Source organism: Crocuta crocuta, unplaced genomic scaffold (assembly GCF_008692635.1).
Source record: "Crocuta crocuta isolate KB4526 unplaced genomic scaffold, BGI_CrCroc_1.0 scaffold95, whole genome shotgun sequence".
Classification (NCBI taxonomy): Eukaryota; Metazoa; Chordata; class Mammalia; order Carnivora; family Hyaenidae; genus Crocuta; species Crocuta crocuta.
Genome location: NW_027530971.1, coordinates 5001648 through 5022683, shown reverse-complemented (window position 1 = coordinate 5022683; position 21036 = coordinate 5001648). Strand labels below are relative to the sequence as shown.

Genomic DNA, 21036 nt, shown 5'->3' with positions numbered 1-21036 from the left:
TGTACTTAATACTTTGTTTTTATTAACTCCCCAAATCTCCTATAATTTTAACTTTCACTTGGTATTTTAGGGACTTGTAACAAGCAAATGAATATTTAAATAAAATTGTTTTATTTCCTGAATATTATTGCATTCTATGATACTATTGAGTTTATATCATACATATCTTGTTGGACATTTAGTTTATTATTTTTAATGTGTATTTATTTTGAGAGAGAGAGAGATTGGGGGTGCACAGCATGAGTTGGCGAGGGGCAGAGGGAGAAGAGAGAGAGAATGCCAGACAGGCTTCATGCTGTCAGCACAGAGCCCGATGTGAAGCTTAAACTCTTGAAACCGTGAGATCATGACCTAAGCCAAGATCAAGAGTTGGATGTTTAACTGACTAAGCCAGCCAGGCGCCCTTATTTTAGCTTGTTTTTTAAATGCTTCAGTACTATAAAAAAAAAGCCTTTTGTGAAAAAATTATTCTCTTAGGATTAGTTCTAAAAATAAATGTTCTTTTATAATATTGCCAGTATTATAATTGAAAACAAGTTGCTAAATCATTGTGATGTAAAAAGCACAAAAATGATACATTTGTTAAATAAATCCAAGAGCTTATGAAAATATCAATAAAATACACAAGGCTCTAGTAATTGGAGAATAAGAAAAAAATACTCATTATTATGAAGAATAATATCACATAATTCATACTACTGAAAAGGAAGAAATTGTTCAAGAGACAGAAGTAAGAGCTGGAAAGTAAAGAGTAAAAAAAAATACAATAACAAATAAATATAAATAAATAAAGAGACTCTAATTCAAAAAGATAGACTGCAGGTGAGCAAAAAGATAGAAATAATCACCTCACCTAGAGATATGGTGGCAGAGAAGGAAAGAGTTGAGACTCCTTGGCTGACACTAAAAGGATATTCCAGAAGAACTACAATAACAGGAAAAGATAAACATACTAGGAAGTCATGTAGAAGATAACTCAGTTGGAGATTGTTATCTAAAACCACAGGATGAGGCCAGAAACACAGGATATCTAGGAGCAGATCATAGATAGTGTCAAAATACTGAAACTGAAGGTTCTAGAAACAAGGTGTCTTCCTGTGGCCACTCTACTGACCACCTAACTGAATTCAGGATATAACCTCCACAGACCAAAGCAATACAAAAATACAGTTCTAATATTCACCGATTGCAGTGATGATATTTGTTGCTAAGTTAACATTTTTTCTACAGTACCACACCTAGGTGATGTGCAAGTTTAGAGGTCTGGGCTGCTCATTAAGATGTACTTTTGCTGTGAACCTTCATGCCTAATGGCATCTGACAACACTATCTGAACAAGGGGCCAGATTTCCATTTATTTATTATTTTTTTAATGTTTATTTTTTGAGAGACAGAGCGTGAGTGGGGGATGGGCAGAGAGAGAAAGAGACACAGAATCCATAAGCAGGCTCCAGGCTCTGAGCTGTTAGCACACAGCCAGATGTGGGACTTGAACTCATGAACTGTGAGATCATAACCTGAGCCGAAGTTGGATGCTCAACCAACTGAGTCACCCAGGCGCCCCCCGAAATATTTCTAGTAAAAGAGTTGTAATTATTATTATTATTATTATTATTATTATTATTAATCACCACATTTTCTTACTAGAAGTTTAATGTGACACAAATGAAAAATATCTATGAAGTGTGAATGTACAAAATATTCATGTTTATTGCACCATCTATTACTTTTGCTTCAGTTTGACCTTCAGGTTGGAGGAGACAGATAATGCATTTGGTTTTGACCTACCAAGGTAATATCACAGAGGACGAATATAAAACTCTGTCCAAAATGAATACCAAGCCCCCAAATCTGAACATTCATACTCCCCTCAAATAGGGATCTGGGAATGGAGGGCACTTAAGCCTTTTGGAGTTAAGCACATGAGCCACTGGAGGGCAGCAGAGACAGAATTTTAGCCCCAAGGTCATTTAACATTCGTTGACCAATTGCTGGATTACTTCATTTAACACCGAAGGAGTGCCTACTACGTGCAAGGCATTCACCTTTTATTATGACCTAAGTCATATGTAAACTGTTTTATTAATTATCTCTATTGTGAAAGAACATTTGGCAGACATTTCTATCAGAATCCCTACTGTGCCTAGTATAGACAAATCTATTTATGTTTGCATAGGACATTGAGAAGTCATAAAATTATAGAATTTTAAAGATAGCAGGAAACTTACAGACCACCATATTTACTAATTTCTCTCTTGAATGATGTTGCTGTGTTTTCTGTTCATTCCTGTGTGTAAACGTGTTTATTGGTTTTCTTTTTGACCTGCTCATTGTGAAAGTGTAAGAAAATATAGAAGAGTGAAAAATGAAAATAAAATTCAGCCATAGATAACTGTTGTGTTGTGATCTAACCCCTTGCAGTCAAATATAGATAGATACAGGTTTATTTACTTTCCAGATTTGATCTTGGGATCCATGGATACAGATTAAAATTATGCTGTGGCACTGAAGCGCCATGTCCATGTCAATAAATATTTGAAGAAAAAAGACCGATGAAATAAAAGTTTTTCATAAGTTCAGTACTTTTATATGTTACACTGTGCAGACCCAAACAATTGATCCAGACAGAGTTCTCATCTCTCTATTTTTCTAGATTAGTTAATTTTACTGTCTACCCTGCTTTCAAAAGAAAAGAAAAAAGATTTAAGCTGATTTTGGAGATGCCTTGCATTTTGATCCATCATGAAACATAAAGCAAGAAAAAGCCACTGGATATTCTCAGTAGGAAAGATTGGGCATTTATTGATTTCAGGGTGAAACATTTTAATGATAAATTAGAACTAAAATATATGAGGGAGGAAAAAAAGGAATATGTTTAAGTGTGTGCATTTACCATCAGAGATCTCAATTCATGTAGTCAAGTAGAGAGGCTAAGGATAATTTCCCTTACCTCACACGCTTGCCACTGTCAAATGGTCTTACCAAGTCAGTGAGAAGTCCTACCAAGTCAATGCATGGTTTAATTTTCCACTTACTTACTTAGCAAATTATCACTAAGATGAGCCCAGGCTCTATTTCACATCATGAGATTTCCAGAGCAAACGAGGTATATTTCCTGTCCTCGAGGGGTAGATAGTCTACTAGGAGCAGACAAGTAAATCACTTGCTGTGTTAGAGGCTTCAAGGCATCAAGGCCTGGAGTGTTATGTGGTGCATAAGAGGTGCACCTGCAGGGGGCGTCTGGTGGCTCAGTTGGTTAAGCATCGCACTTCAGCTCAGATCAAGATCTCCTGGTTTGTGGGTTCGTTCCCCACATCGGACTCTGTTGGCAGCTCAGAGCCTGGAGCCTGCTTTGGATTTTATGTCTCCCTGTCTCTCTGCCCCTTCCCCATTCGCGCTGTCTCTCTCTTTCCCTCTGTCTCTCAAAAATAAAATAAACATAAAAAAAAGAGGTTCACCTGTGGATATATTTCAGGAGTAGAGCATTTGCTGCCTAAGAGGCTCCACCTAACCATGTTTTAGTCCTTGGAGAAGTTGTAGCCAAGGAGATGTTTTGGTTAGAAACTGAAGGTCAGACAGAAAGGGTGAGACAAGGAGAGGAGGAAAAGCATTTGGCCAGGAGAAATAGAAGGCAAAGGCTCAACTTACTCTATGCATGGTTAGTAATTCATTGTGATCAGGGAGCAAGGTAAAAGAGCAAGTTAGGAGAGGTAAGCAGGAGTCAAGCCGTAAAGGTTTTTGTAAACCATATAAGGGAGTTTGAACTTTATCATGTAACTTAATTTTAACTCTACAAAGTTCATTGTGGCTAGTAATGGATTCAAATAGAATATACTGGAGGAAGGAGGTCCAGTTGCATCTACAAGATGATGAATACATTTTATTATAAATTATAGGACAATGATTGATTCTTTCCAGAAACTGTCATAGACTCTAGACATAACAAGTGTTTGATGTATATTGATACTCACTGAAAGGATGAACATATACTTGGCCTATTGTTATTCCATCTATGACAATTTCAATATCGCTATCTTAATACCATTTATTTATATTTCTAAATCAATATCACCAACTTGGAGTTGTACACATTGAAGAAGTCAGGTGCTTCATCCTCTATTACCACTGTCAAAAATTGGAAAAGTCTGATTTACATCTGAGCGTATGTTTCTGTTTCATAGAAGAAGAATCTATTTACTCTGTGGGATTTCTTTTACTGGTCTTATTGCTTCAGTCTATCAACTTCCCTTGGAGAATTTATTTTGGCAATCTAGTCATTTGTTTAATGTTTATCCATAAAATGGATGAGACTACTTGAAAATTCGCCCCATTTTATGGTTCAGGTTATAAAAGTAGATCTGCATCTTTTAAAGGAAAACTATTGCACAGGTTCACATGGCACATAAAATATTGTGTCCTCAGGTACCAGATAGCCTTGGGTCAGAGGGAAAATCAGAAGGGAAATGTCTGTTTATAACAAAATATTCCTGTAGCTCTGTGTTTCTTGAGTAGCAAAACTTCTCCGTCTGCTATTTGTTAAGAAACAAGCTAGGGGGAATGGAAATTCAATTTATTTTCTTTAAGAAACCTTCATGGAGTAATTTCAAAACTGCAGTGTCCAGGAATAAAATGTTTTATGAGTGGCAGAGTATTACAGGAGCAGATGGTGCCAAAGGACTTTTATTTTTTAATGTGAAAGAGAATTACGTCCAAACAAAGACAGTGGTAAGTCAAGGAAACATTTGAGTCATCTACAGCTATTCATATCTTAATTTGATCATTTGATATCTGTGGTGTTCACTTGGAACTGCTTAAATATATTTCAAGTTTGTCTTTTGAATTGCAAGTTAATTGTAATTTGTGGTCAGAAAAATAGAAAGGAAAGCAAACTTAGTAAATAGCATTCCTTCGATAATTTTCAAAGATGCAAAAAATAGTTTTCACATATAGTCATCAAAAGCACATGATATTTCCAAGACCCAGATGGCTTGAGTGAAAATATTAACATTTTCTAAGCTGAAAGTGCAAAACTTACAGAGGTAGAATAGTTTGTATTTTATGCTTAAATTCATTCAAAGAGATTCCATCATTTTAATCACACAAAAATAGGTTTGAAAGAGCCTTAAAACAGCCGCAAACTCCCCTGACCCCACTGGGATAAGTGGATGTTATTCTTCCTACTTCCATATGCAAAAAAAAAATGGCGATTAACGAGAGATGATACCACGTGGATCAATGAACGTAGGTGATTCTGAGTTTCACATGGATAAATTAATGAAGGTGAATATTACGGGGTAGTGAGAAACATCAGAAGTTAATTCTTTATGGGTGAATGGTGGGAGGGAAGTGGATGATTCAGGAAGTAGGATTGTTGAAGGAGATAACTTTATTTTGGACATGTTGAGTTTGAGATGCCCATGGAAAACTGGATGGCTGATCCAGGTTGTAAATGATCACACAGGTCAAGAGTTTGGAAAGAGGTCTGGGCTGGGAGTGCAGAACTGTGAAAGAGTGGATTAAGTCACTCAAGGGGAATGTGTAGAGCATGAAAATATGAGGCCAGAAAAATGGAATCTGCATAAGGAAAGCTTTTAAGTGGTGGAAGGAGATGACAGAAGCTAGAAGACTTAAAAAAGCAGATGATCACAGGATGAACACTTTCCATTACCTACTGACATTAATGGCAAATATTTACCCAATAAACTTGAGCATGATAGTCTTTACAAAAACTGTGTTTTTTTTTTCTTCACAGCCTTGCAATGAACCCTTTGAAGTGGCAATTTTCTAGCTAATTTCATATTTAGCATGAAACCGGGATGAATGAAAAAGAAAACAAGGTATGCATGGGTAAAGCATAGAATAAGTTTCAGTTTATAATCCAGGTAGCAGGTTTTGGGGGAAAGCCAAAGCTAATAGGGAAGCCAAATGGCAGTGTTGGAGCTCTACCATGGAAATGACAATTCCTGTTGGAATGGTGTATAGAAGGGCTCAAATGGCCTCTGACTAGCAGCTCCCACTTTACCGTGTCCAGAGTTCACATTAAAATCCCAACAAAGCAGGGTGTCTGGGTGGCTCAGTTGGTTAAGCGTCCAACTTTGGCTCAGGTCATGATCTCACGGTTCATGGGTTCGAGCCCCGTGTCGGGCTCTGTGCTGCTAGCTAGCTCAGAGCCTGGAGCCTGCTTCAGATTCTGTGTCTCCCTCTTTCTCTGACCCTCCCCTGCTCATGCTCTCTCTCTCTCTCAGAAATAAATAAATTAAAAAAAACATTAAAAAAAATACCGACAAAGCCAGAAGATAATGATAATCGAAACCAACAAACAGTGAAAATTAATATTAACAGACTGTGAGAATCTGGAAGAAATTTTCAGTAATTACTGGGGCAACGAAGATGGATTTATTAAAAAAATGATTTATGTTCTACACATTCTTCACTTCATGAAACAAAGCTGTTCCTACCACACAATAGTCTGTGGGTCCATCGGGGAGTTACTAGAAGCCTTAACTCTTCGTTAGTAGGAAGGATTTGTTTACTAAGATTTGTTTGTGTTAAATGAGCTAATGCAGACTAATTGCTTATCAGAGTGCTTGGTACAAAGTCATCAGTAAATAAATCGTCAGTAGTTCTTAAATGGATCCTCTCCCAAGTTGCCAAAAATTATCGATTAAAAACAGAAAAGAATGAGCACTCAAAATAACAGATATCAACAGTACAGGTTGACAGCCTGTTGCCAGAATCTGGGAGGAATTTTCATTAGCCCCTAAGTTAAATGAAACTCCATTTATAAAACAAGTGTTTTTTTCCTCATTCTTCACCTAGTAAACCAGAGCTATTCATTATCATCATCACCAACATATATAACTTATTCTGTGCTGAGTTGGGTGAAATCTATGACTCATCTGGGCTCCAGGCATCCTCACCTGTTAGCCATCTTCAAGGCATCTGGAATCTTTGGAATTATGCACATACTATGAATTTTTCTGGAGAGAGGATCCAGGGCCTTTATAAGCTTCTCAAAGCATTAAGAAGCTCAAAGCCACTGCCACCATAGACTAGGAAACAGTGTCATGTAGAACCTTCTCATCTTACAGAGAGCCCAGATGGAGTGTCACTCCATCATGTCTTGTTCACTTGCATGGATCACCCAGAGCCTCTACACCTTCACACATGAGCTCTCAGACTGGTGAAAATCATCCTAATGTGCAAGAGATAAATACACATATTACTGATCTCATTTTTACTAACATCTGCTAAATATCTTATTCCTACTTTTGAATAATGGCCTTATCAAATTCTTCATCATTTTCTGGCATTTCTTGCCATTTATATATCTGTCACTGCCTCAAAATCTAGAATCTTAAGTCTGAAAGTTTCAGTTATCACACTACAATGACATTTTATTTGGTTATTCACATATTTTCTCAGAATTTGGAAGTCTGGCATTCAGATGCTTCCAAAAAAATCCAGCAGTTCCTAAAAGCCATTGCTTTAACGCGTGCCTGAGAAGTACACAAAACAAACCAAATGTTCTCTCTCCCCACCCTATAATAAGACCTTCATTATCCAAAGAATGGAAAACACTAAAGAAAATTCAGGAATTGATTTGTCATTTACGTAAAAATGGAGTAGAAAAAATGCAGAGTAGAAGGAGCATAAAAATTGTTAAACCCACTAAGTTTAAGCCTAGAAAATAAAAAATACGAAGTGATTAGCAAAAGCTGAATTATAAAATTGTGACATTAGAACTCTTTTGCGAAAATGGCCCCCAGATGATTATTCATGAGCCTAATGGTTCCAATCCTCACACTAATAGGTACTTTTCAGGCACTGATTTTTAATAACGACCATGAGGCTTACATTTTTAGTTCAAGGTTCTTGGCATTTGTTTTTTTCCTTCCAAATGAACTTACGTGATAGCATATGGTCAGAAAAGTTGTCAGGCCTTGAAAGGGATGGTGGCAGACTTTAGTAAGGTGCTAGCTGTACATATTCAAGTACAGGAAATGTACTTGGAGTCATATAAGCTTGTCACTCCAGATTAGAAAATTAGGAAGATTCACTCATGTGGTGGTAACCAGTTACATCACAAACAGAATCTTCCTGTGTTCCTCCCACTTCTCAGAACAGCCAGAGTCAAATCTGATACTTTTTATGATGTACTTTAAAGCGTAATTATGGGTTACTGGTTTACTGTTACATTCTTGGTTAGGGCTGATAATTTGCACTTGAGAAAATAATGAACAGATATAAAAACTGAATATTCTTAAATATCACTGGAAAAAAACGTGTATGTAATGCTGACAGGATTATATAATGGAGAAGCAAACATATGCTAAATGAGAGAGGCCAAGCACAAAAGATGACATACTGCGTGATCCTAGTTATAAGAAATGTTCAGAATAGCTAACGACTGATAGAAGGTCAATTAGTGATTCTCCCCTATGGCTCACAGAGTAAGGGTGATGGGGATGGCAAGTGACTGCCACTCAGTAGGGAGTTTCTTTTGGAAATAATGAAAATATTCTAAAATCAGATTGTATGATGGTGGCACAGCTCTGTAAATACACTAAAATGATTGAACTTTGCACTTTAATTGGATGAGCTTTATGTAAGTCAATTACAGTTCAGCAAAACTGATATATATATATATATATATTCAATGTTTTGGGTTTTGGAGCATTAGACACTTTTACCTTAAAAAGACAGAGCGGAGCACCCCAGCCCCTTTCCATTCTGGCTGCTGCTGCTTTCCCCACCGCTGCCAATCCCTGATCTGTCCTCTAGTGTGGACAAAGGAGCGGGTATCAGCCAGTCAGGAGAAGAATGGCATTCAGATAGATTTCCAGAGGGGCGCCTGGGTGGCTTAGTCGGTTAAGCCGACTTTCGCTTAGGTCATGATCTCGCGGTTCGCGGGTTCGAGCCCCGCGTCGGGCTCTGTGCTGACTGCCAGCTCGGAGCCTGGAGCCTGTTTCAGTCTGTGACTCCCTCTCTCTCTGACCCTCTCCTGCTCACGCTGTCTCTCTCTCTCTCCTAGAAATAAATAAAACATTAAAAAAAAAAATTCAAATAGATTTCCAGAGACGAATGCTTTGGAGGATTGTAGAAAGGTTTGGAATATGACAGCGTTGAATTGAACTGCAAAATGAAATTCGCTATCTACTTACTGATGTGGGAAACAAAGGCAAAGAAAAATTTAAATTTCCTGTCAACTTATAGCCCACTGGGGAGTCCTTGAGACCTGCAGAGAGACCTTCCTGTAGGATGTCAGCTGCCTCGATGACGACACTTTGCTGAGGGCAAAAGACAATCTGAGCTTAACATTATTGTGACTTCCAGGATCCCGTAAGGCTATGTGAATCCCCTCGGAAACCTCCCCCAAGTGTACGCTGGCAATCTTCCTCCAAGCATTCACTGATACACATCTGAAGGGCCTCATGACTGAGGGTTTACTGAACAGTAATAAATGACCTTTGCCTCACAGTAACAGCCGGCCCATTCAGGGTACTGGAAACCTTGCTCCCAAGATTCCTTAGAGAATTACACTATCCCTAGCCTCCGCCCAGCTTGAAAGTATATCAGCAGTCACCCATCACAACCCAGTGCAGCTCTTTCCTGCCCCCGGGTTCTGTCCCTGTGCTTTAATAAAACCACCTTTTTGCACCGAAGACATCTGGAGAATTCTTTCTTGGCCCTCGGCTCCAAACGCCAACATTCCCACATCACTTATTACCAAAGGCAGAAACTGGAAAATCCTCGGCACTAAGTTGGCTGTCTGGTTTAACTTGCACAGAATGAGATTTTGTGTCAAAGTCTGGTTCTCATCAAGCTGCCTCAGAACATGGCCTTGTCGTCAGATACCAGCCCTCGTGGCTGTAATATTAAAGGAGAAGGGCTAGAGCTGGGACTTTGGCAGCGGTGCTGGGTTTTCTGTGGACATCACTGACGACCCTTGGGAAATTACCTACAGAATGTATTCTTAGGTAACCGAGGAGCCACCCAGATAATGACGCCAATTTTCCAGTGGACCTGCAAAGGCTATCTATTTTTGGCCACTCTATGGGAGGCCATGAAGCTCTGATCTGTGCTTTGAAGAATCGGGGAACGTACAAATCTGAGTCAGCATTTGCTCCGATTTGCAACCCAGTGCTCTGCCTTTGGGACACACTCTCAAAAGCTGTTAGTGGATATTTGGGAAGAGATCAAAGTAAGTGGAAGGCTTATGGTGCATCTCATCTTATGAAGTCCTATCCAGGTTCTCAGCTAGATGTGCGAATTAACCAAGGAAAAGATGACCGGTTCCTTTCAGATGGACAGTTACTATCAGATAACTTTGTAGCTGTTTGTACAAAGTCCCTGTTGTTTTTAGATTACAAGAGGGTTATTATTATAGCTACTGCTTCATTGCAACCCTTATTACTGATCATATCAGACATCATCCAAAATGCCTAAATGCGTGGAAAACTTCAGGTAAGAGACTTTCTTCAGGACTATAGAATTGTAATGAACAGAATATTTGGGGGAAAGGATTTCAACACTCTGGATTTCATAGTGCTAAAAATGCATCATTCCACAGTCAATTATAAGAATAGTCACTTTGAGAATAAATATAAAAAAGACTGAAAAGGAAAGTACTTTTGGTTTTCTTATTCTATGACATAAAGCATTTTTTTTTGTAATTTCTCAAAGATCATGACATTTTTCTAATGTATCCATGTAATAATATTGAAATTACAGTTGAAAACTTGCTCCGAAAGGGTGCTTTGGTACTACATTTTTTTCCTCACTCTTTCACAAAATCATATGTATTTAATGAATTCCCTACTCTAATAGTTAACTTCCCATAGGCTAATCTTTTGCTGTATAAAGTATGGGTCACAGATTAGCAGCATTAGAATCTCCTGAAAGGTTACCAGAAGTGCAGACTCTCTACTCAGAATGATGTGCGCAAGAAGGTGATTCATGTGCACATGAATGTGCTCTGAAGAAGTGGCTCCCACAGCAAGATCTCCAGAGCAGCTGCTTCAGCTGGGGATTTGTTAGAAATGGAAGTTCTCGGGCCCTATTGGAACCTGGCAGAAACTCTAGCAATCTGTGTCTTATCAAACTCTTGGTGATTCTGATCATGATAAACTTGCCACACACGAGAAAGCCATTCTGTTGCACAATAGAGTCACCAGGGGAACTTTAAAAAATCTTGATGTCTAGTTACGACTCATGCAAGTTGAATCAGAGTCTCTGTGCTTTGGAATCAGGTGTTAGTGTTTTTAAGAATTCCTCAGGCAGGGGCGCCTGGATGGCTTAGTCGGTTAAGCGTCCGACTTTCGCTTAGGTCATGATCTCACGGTTCGTGGGTTCGAGCCCCGCGTCGGGCTCTGTGCTGACTGCCAGCTCAGAGCCTGGAGCCTGTTTCAGAGTCTGTGACTCCCTCTCTCTCTGACCCTGCCCTGCTCACGCTGTCTCTCTCTCTCTCTCTCTCCTAGAAATAAATTTAAAAAAATTAAAAAAAAAAAGAGTTCCTCGGGCATTCAATTTTGAAAACCCGCGTTCTAAAAGGAGAAAAATAATATAAACTGATTTTTTTATTAATCAAACAAGCTGTAGTTCTCAGAATAACTATGACTTATTTGATGAAATTATGTTCTAGCAGAAAACAATTGACTAGTCTTTTGATTTTTCTGTTGCCGGAGAGCTTTTTAAAAAAAATTCTTTCTATTCACTTTGTGCTGTGTGTTTTTCTTCACGTAATCTTTTATAAAGCCTCTGGCGATGTTTGTGCCACAAATATGGAAAACAAGTGAAGTCCAAGCCCTAAATTTAATACTCCTAGGGCTTTAGAAAGAGAACAAGAGGGAAATGCCTCTTTAAAGAAGGGGTAGAGGAGCACCTGGGTGGCTCAGTAGGTTGAGCGCCCAACTTCGGCGCAGGTCATGATCTCACAATTTGTGAGTTTGAGCCCCACATCCGGCTGACTGCTGTCAGCCTGTCAGTGAAGAGCCTGCTTCAGCTCCTCATACCCCTCTCTCTGCCCCTCCCCCACTTACTCTCTCCCCCACTAAAATTTTTTTTTTAAAAAGGAAGGGGTAAAGCATAGAGAGGTAATTACGTGTAACAGGGACAGTAGGCGCCTGCTAGCTCTTGAAAGACAGAAAGAGGAGGGGCGCCTGGGTGGCTTAGTCGGTTAAGCGTCCGACTTTCGCTTGGGTCGTGATCTCGCGGTTCGTGGGTTCGAGCCCCGCGTCGGGCTCTGTGCTAACTGCTGGCTCAGAGCCTGGAGCCTGTTTCAGTCTGTGACTCCCTCTCTCTCTGACCCTCCCCTGCTCACGCTGACTCTCTCTCTCTCTCCTAGAAATAAATGAAACATTAAAAAAATTTAAAAAAAAAATAAAAAAAAAAAAAGAAAGAAAGAGGAGACCAGAAGTTGTATTTTCTTAAAGAAGCACATGCCACAGATTCTGGTTATTAAAATAAACAGGGCAAAGGCTTAGTTTCAGAGAAGTATTGGTGCTAGCATTCAGGTATTTCTGCAAAGCTGGGGATCACTTCAGTGAGAAGCTAGTAGTCAGCATGTAACTAAGAGGAGAAGTCCAGTTTGGGAGACACCATAAAGACCATGTGCTTCTGGTCTTAAATCACAGGGAAGATTCTGGATGGGAGTCAGAATTCCCAGGGAGTGTGGGAGAGGAATGAGGCCCAGTTCTGGTGGTTTAAAGAAATTCATATTAAATAAGGAGGCGGCTCTTGGGAAGTTCAAACATTATAACTTTTTGGCTTCACTACTGAATCTATTACAAACTCCATTGCTCCTGTGTTCTCTCAAAATATTGCCAGAAATGCACCTTGTCATACCTGTCAAGGCAGTGGCAAATGCTGCCTGAGAATATATACTTGTCCAGTTCTGGTATTAGTTTGGAGATGCCACTCCAAAATTATAAGAAATTGATAGAAGCTTCTTAATCATTTTTCAGACAGAGACAAGAACTTGCTTTTGGTATATGTATTTTCCATCTTATTATAAACACATACAAACTAATTGGAAAGCTGACAAGAGAGGAAGGGCCCTAGAAGCTAATCCATAAACCAGAATCTACAGACATAAGTTGTGTAAAACGCATTGAGTTCTTCCTTGAATTAGAAGGAAGAGCTATAGCAGATGTCCTTTTAGTGTCCTAATCTTCCCACAGTTATTTGAACAGAGAGCTTAGTTCCTCTGAGGACTCTGTGGGTCTTTTAAAGCAGAAAATAAAGCTCATGAGACAAGTCACATGCTACTGAAATCTGGTTGTTTCGGGGAGTAGTGTGGCCAGATGAAGAAAGGCCCTTGGCTGAGGGCTTGGCCATGTACAGAGTAGCAGGCAAGTGCTTTGAAACTTTCTGAATGTACGCTAATACCAAGTGCACAGGTTGCTGCTGAGGAAGTTTTGGCAATAGATAATAGGGAGAGAGGGGAGGGACTGTTAGAAAGAGAAGCTAATCAGACACTCTTCAAAAATTCCCCTGTAGAAGCCTAGGCTTGTCCAAGGTCCCAAAGATGATATCAATTCTTCTCTCAATAAAAATAGTCTGGGGAGGGTGAAGGGATGAAATTAGAAGTTTATAAGGAAAAGGGTAGACTAGACACTCAGTGGCCAAAATTTGGGACTAAACTTTAATGGAGGCTGGAGGGTGAAATTGGGAGCACAGACTGAGGCTGGAGAAACAGCATCTGGGAGCAGGCAATTGTCCTGAATAAAGCCTGGGGAGTTTTTTTGAGATGAACACCTTCTAGTCACCAAAAATTTGGTTTGGGGTGACTTCTGGTAGTTTATAGTTTTCAAGAAATTGGTCCATCTCATCTACATTGTTAAATTTTTGCACGTAGAGTTATTTGTAGTATTTCCTTATTGTCCTTGTACTATCTATGGGATCCGTAGTGTTCTCTCCCCTTGAAGCCCTGATTATGGTAATTTGCATATTTTTCTTCAATGTTTCATCTGACTACAGTTTTTAAATTTATTTTCTAATGTTTTATTTATTTTTGAGAGAGAGATAGAGACAGCATGAGCAGAGAGAGAGGGAGACACAGAATCCAAAGACAGGCTCCAGGCTCTGAGCTAGCTGTCAGCACAGAGCCCGATGCAGGGCTCAAACCCATGAACGGTGAGATCATGACCTGAGCTGAAGTCAGACACTTAACCGACTAAGCCGCCCAGGAGCCCCTCATCTGATTAGAGTTTTATTAAAGAACTACTCTTTGATTGGATTGATTGTCTCTGCGGTTTTCTGTTTACCACTCCATTTATATCTGTTCATATATTTGGAGAATACACTTCCATAGTAGTGTATAGTAGTAGTAATGTGTACATTGTTTTCTTGTTTGTGCTTATTTTGGGCTTAACTTGTTCTTCTTCACTAGTTTCTTAATGTGAGGTTAGATAATCAACTTGAAGTTTTCTATTTTTATTAAAGTATTTAATTTTAAACATTGCATAAATTATGATATGTTGCATTTTTGTGTTATTTCAGGTAAAAATATTTTCTAATTTCCCTTGAGATTTTTTTTGGCCCATGGCTTAATTTCTAAATGTTTTAGGATTTTCCTGATGTCTTTCTGTTATTTATTTCTAGTTTAATTCCATTTATAATGAGCCATACTATGTATGATTTCAACACTTGTGAATTAAGACTTATTTTATGACCTAGAATATGATCTATCTAGACTGTTCTATGAATATTTGTAAGTAATGTGCATTCTGCTATTGTTGGATGGAATGTTCTATACCTGGCAATTAGTGTTTAATCTTCTGTATCCTTGCTGATTTTCCATCTGGTTCTTTTATTGATTACTGACTGTAGGTATCTTCAGCTATATTTGTTAATTTGTCTGTTCTTTTAAATCTATCAGTTTTTGCTTCACATAGTTTGATGCCTGTTTTTAAAAACATATGTATTAATATTATTATGTCTTCTTAGAAAATTCACCTCTTTATTAGTTTTTAACAATGAATTTAATGTCCTTTGTTATCCTGATATTTCCTTGCTCTAAAAAGTCTACTCTCTCTGATGTTAATATGGCTACTACAGTATTCTTTTGATTGGTGTTTTCATAATAAATCTTTTACTCTCCTTTTACTTTAACTGATCTGTAGGTTTATATATGTAAAGTGGATTTCCTGTAATCAAATATAGCAGAGTCTGCTTTAAAATCTAATCTGCCAGTTGCTGTTTTTAATTGGAACGTGTAGAAATGTAGAAGCCTTACATCCTCATGGATCCCTTTCTATTCCTTTCTTTATATTATAGTTGTAATATATATTCACATACTCACATTGAAAGGCTCACCAGACAGTGTTATACTTTTGGCATTTGATAGTTATATTTAAAGGACTCAAAGGGAGAAAAGTAACCTATTATATTTACCTCAATATTTTTCATTTCTGTCACTCTTTATTTCTGTAGTTCCATGTTTCCCTCTAGTATTTTTTTTTTCCCTCTTCTTTAAGAACTTCCTTTAGTATTTCTTTTAGAACAGGTCTGTGGTTCCTACTTCTAGTTTTCCATCAGCCGAAAATGTCTTTATTTGCCATTATTCCTGAAGAAGATTTCTATTGGATATAGAATTTGGGGTTAACAATTTTTTTGTTGTTGTTGTTTAGCGTTTGGAAGTTATTTCACTGTCTTTGGCCTCCATGGTTTTTGATGAGAAATCCATAGTTATTCAAATTGTTTCCCTGTGTGTTTTATATGATATAAGTATATTGTAAATAAATAAATATATGTATGTAAATATATATATATTTGGGTTTTGGTAGTTTTATTGTGATATGTCTGGCTGGCATGGGTTTTGTTTGTTGCTTTTTTTTAGTTTATCCTATGTAGGGTTCTCAGGAAATTCTTGTAAATTTATGTCTTTCACAAAATTTAAGAAGTATGTGCCCATAATTTCTTCAAATATGTATTTTTGCATCAATCGATTTCTTTCCTTCTGGGGCTCCAGTGATGTGACTATTAGGGGTTTGATATTGTCCCATAGGTACTATGACTTTGTACTTTTTTTCCCTAATCTTTAAAAGAATGTTTTTTAATGTTTGTTTCTTTGAGAGAGAGAGTGAGAGAGGGAACACAGTGGGGGATGGGCAGAGAGGGAGAGAAAGGATCCCAAGCAGGCACCCACCATGTCACTTGAACCTACGAATTATGAGATCATGACCTGAGCTGAAATCAAGAGTCAGATACTTAACTAACTGCCACCCTGGTGTCCCCCACGCTGCCTTTTTAAAAAATTGTTTTTTAATGTTTATTTATTTTTTGAGATGGGGGAGGGGCAGAGAGAGTGGGAGACAGAGAATCCAAAGAGGACTCAGCGCTGACAGCAGAAAGCCCCATATGGGGCTTGAACTCATGAACCATGATATCCTGAGATCATGACCCGAGACAAAGTCAGATGCTTAACCGACTGAGCCACCCAGGCGCCCCCTTTCCTAATCTTTTTTTGATTGCCCTTCAGATTGGATCATTTTTATTTATCTATTTTCATGTTCACTAAATATTTCCTCTGTCATCCCCTTCCTCCATTGGACCCATCCAGTGATTTTTAAAAATTTCAGATATTGTATTTTTTAGTTTTTAAATTTCTATCTGGCTTATTTTAGTTTCTGTTCTCAAATATTCTACTTTCCTGTACATTTTAAGAATGTCCACCTTTCTATGGAAGAAATGCCTCTATGTAGGTGAGGTATTATTTCTGCATGCAACTGTAAAAGTTAAGGAAAAAAAAGAAAAAAGGGAAAAAAACCAATTTGAACACAAAGACTCTATGGAAGAAATGCCTTTATGTAGGAAAAGTGTTATCTCTGCTTGCAACAGTAAAAGTTAAGGAAAAGAAAAAGAAAGGAAAAAAAAAACAGTAAGAAAATTCACCTTTACCTTAGGAAGCATGGATATAACATCTTTATCTGATAATAAACATCAGGGTGATCTTTGGGTTTGTATTTGTTGCCTGTCTTCTCCTTTGAAAAGTGGTCAGAATTTCCTTTTTCTCTGAAGTAATTTTGGGTTATATCCTGGGTATTTTGGATATTGCATTGTGACACCCTGGGTCCTTTTAAAGTCCTATGGAGATGTCAGTTATTTTTATTTTGCTTTGTTTTGTTTTGGCAGGCAATCAATCCAGCTAAATTTTGACCACGTGTTCTCTCTGTGGGCAGTGACTCCAATATANGGGGGAGATGGGCATGGAGGAGGGCACTTGTGGGGATGAGCACTGGGTGTTATATGGAAACCAAATTGACAATAAACTATTTGTAAAAACAAAAACAAAAACGAAAACAATGTAAGTTTAGTTTTCAAAGGCTTTTCTGTGTTGCTTGGATCTGCTGTGTACACGCACCTTAGAGGCGTTGTTAGAGCTACGGGTAGTGGTTTATACTGTTGTTCAGTTCTCAAAGGCATGCTTCTTTGTGTCTGTTCCACTCGCTTGCAGCTCATGAATGAGAACCTGCATCGGGTCATACACAGAGTTAGGGGATCTCTTCCTCCAGCTGTCTACTTCCTGGGATCTTCCGTACACTTTCTGCCCTTTGTGGTGCCTTTTCCAGGTCCTCTGCCTAGAAAGCCAGAGTTTCTTTCAGAGTCGTAGCCCCCCATTCTGTGTGCAGACTGTGTTCCCGGGACTGCCCTCAGGATGAAGAAGCCGGAGAAAAGAGAAAAAAAAATCATGCTGACTCCCTCCATACTCTTTGGACCACAGGGGCCCTTTTCTTTGTTCTTCTAGTCAAAGACATGAACGTTCTTTATGGATCCTAGGACCCAAGTTGCTGCTGCCGTGGCAAATTGCCCTAAAATTTAGGGCTCTATACAAGAAACATTTAGTATCTGACATTTTCTGTAGTTTAGGATTTTAAGTGTTGCCAAGCTGGGTTTTCTGATACAGAGCATCTCACAAGGTTGCAGTCATGAGGCTGCCTAGGGCTGAAGCCATCTTTAGGCTTGGTGGTGGGAGGGTCTGCTTCAGAACATACAGCCATTGACAAGCTTCAGAAGTCCCACTCTGAAACTCACTACATGGCTATTGACAGGCAGCGGTCCTTGCTGGCTGTTGGCCAGAGACAGTTCCTTGCCAGGTGGATCTCTCCATAGGGGCATCTCATGACATGGCACCTGGCTCTCCTCAGAGCAAGAGAGGGAGAGAGTGAAAGAGAGTGAACAAAATGGAAAGCAGGGTCTTTTGTAACCTAATCTTGAAAGTGACATCCCAACACGTTTGCCATATGTTAGTTGCTGGAAGTAAGTCATGAAGTCCAACTCACATTCAAGGAGAAAGAATTACGAAGGGCATGAATACCAGGAGGGAGGGGTCTTTAGGGGACATTTCAGAAGCTGCCTACGACACTTACTTCAACTAAATGCTTGGTATGCATGATCGTAAAGACCATATAATATCTTCAGACCTTATCCATGTAGCAGGAAAGAATATAAAACACTGTCTCATGTTTGGTTTTCTTTCTTTCCTGGCAAACATAGATTCCATCTGGGTTCAATAGAAATTAAGGATGTTGAAAAATGCAGGACAGATCTAGAAAGAGCCAAGGATATGGAAAAATAAATGTGGGTATGTTTGGTGCATCATTTTAATGCTAGAACCATTTCCTAGTCTGAATATTGTTAGGCAAATGAAGTATAAGAAACATCTGGCTAGAGGAAAACAAGGCACAGATTAACAGGATGAACAGAAGTTAGTGGAATATGTTATTTCATTCTAAACTGTTCAAGTTTGCAAACATTGTAAGTCTGAGATCAAATCACATTCCATAAAGGATACATTAAGCTACTGCAAATTGGTCCTTTATCAAGTAGTGAAATAAGAGAGAAGTTCCTATTTTTTTAGACTTTACACTGGCTTAAGACACATTGAGTACATGAAAGCTCTTTGAAGGATTAGAATCCTTAGGTATGAGGCTGACAAGATGAAGAATAGGTAAGAGATCTTTAAAAGTGATAGACTCACTGGGCACCTGGGTGGCTCAGTAGGTTAAGTGTCCGGCTTCAACTCAAGTCATGGTCTTGTGGTTTGTGAGTTTGAGCACCACATCAGGTGCTGTGCTGAGAGCTCAGAGCCTGGAGTCTGCTTTGGATTCCATGTCACCCTCTGTCTCTGCCCCTCACCCCTTCCCTTGCAAAAATAAATAAATATTTAAGAATTTTTTTTAAAAAGTGACAGATTTGCAGGGCACCTGGGTGGTTGAGTCCACTTAGCGTCCAACTTTTGATTTTGGTTCAGGTCACAATCTCACAATTTGTGAGTTCCAGCCCCGATGCCGGGCTCTGCGCTGACAGTGTGACTGCTTGGGATTCTCTCCCTCTTTCTCTCTGCCCCTCCCCTGCGCTCTCTCTCCCTCTTTCTCAAAAATAAATAAACTAAAAAATTAAGTGACAGATTTGCTTCTAATACTGAGGGAGAGTATAATTTCCAAAGAGGTCCACAATAATAATTTTCATTCCCCATGATATTCTGCAGTGTGATCTCACTACTTCTCAATCAAGAGGTAGAGTCTATTTCTCCACCCCCTTGAATCTAGATAGACTTTCTATCTGCTTGATCATTTGAATATGGCAAAAGTAATGCCAGGCCATCTCCAGTCATCACTCTTAACAGATCCAGCAGCTCTGCTTCCTGCCTGCTGAGGCCATAGGCCACCATGTAAAAAAGTCTGGGCTCTTCTTTTGGAGAGAGAATTATAGAAAGACGCGCTGAGTTTCATACATGTGAGTGAAGAAGCCATCTTGGGTGTCCTGTTGAGCCTCTAGGTAACTCCAACCTCTGTCTAATTGTGATCACATGAGAACCAAGTGAGACCCCCGTCAACTGATCCCAATTAACCAACACAATCATAAAAGATAATAATAGTAATAATTTTAAGTCATTTAGTTTCAGAGTGGTTTATGCATAATAGATCATCAGAAACCATTATGTACATAAAACCAGAATTTGAAAAACATTTTTATATTAGACGTGGACATTTTGAGGGGTGCCTGGGTAGTTAAGCATCCAACTCTTGGTCTTGGTTCAGGTCATGATCTCATGGTTTGTGGGATCGAGCCCTATGTCGGGCGCTGCGCTGGTAGCAGAGAGCCTGTTTAGGATTCTCTCTCTCCCTCTCTCTCTGCCCCTCCCCACTCACACACATTCTATCTCTCTCTCTCTCAAAATAAACAAGTGAACATTAAAAAAAGACATAGACATTTTGGGAGGCTTACAATATTAGATTACTTAACCATAGTATACCACTGATAAGATATTTCATAATATCCGTATTGCTGGTTCTCATGCTTGAAAGTGTCCCAGGAGGAATCTGAAACTTGCCCCTAGGTGTGGAGGGCACCAAGAGATGTAAAAAAGAGGCAGACCACTCCAGATTGATAGATGGCAGGTTTAATAAGCGAGCAAACTTGGGTATGAGACTTGCCGGCTGAAAGGTCAGTAGACCTCTGTACCCACCTGCCAGAATCTTAAAAGTTTATACAAAGGCCTTACCTGGGTTTAGTTACAACTGCCATGCAGAAGGTCTCCACTACACATTGCTCTCTCAAGGCCACTTCCTTGAAAATGCTTCCCACTGGGGGAATGATAAGCAGAAGGTATATTCCAAGAACAGGGGAGGTGGTGGGGAACCTCCAATTGCCTGGATCCAGCTCAAGAGTCAACTGGCCTCACATTCTCTGTATGACCTCCTCAACCCTGTCTCGATATGGACACAAAGGTATAGTCTGTGGCCTAAAATACAATGAATAAAATAACCATCCATAGCAATTGCTCTATCCTAAGATGAACATTATTACATATTTATGTTTCCTTGTGTCATTTTTTTCTATGTGTATTTTTTTAGATTCACATTACACAGGCGTGTGTCTTGCCTCCCCCCTCCCAATTTAGCAGGATGTATTGACCATTTTTATAGCGTTAAACTTTTTGAAAACATAAGCATAATAATTGCAAATGTTCTTCATATGCATTGAATGTGCTTGAACTAACCATTCTCTTATTATTTTATGTTAAGATTC

General features: G+C 38.9%; 1 pseudogene; it reads left to right on the top strand.

Moving 5' to 3' along the window:
* The window catches only part of LOC144236153 (S-formylglutathione hydrolase-like), a 39016-nt pseudogene extending 26289 nt beyond the window's left edge, over window positions 1–12727 (top strand).
* The last annotated feature ends 8309 nt before the right edge of the window (window positions 12728–21036 follow it).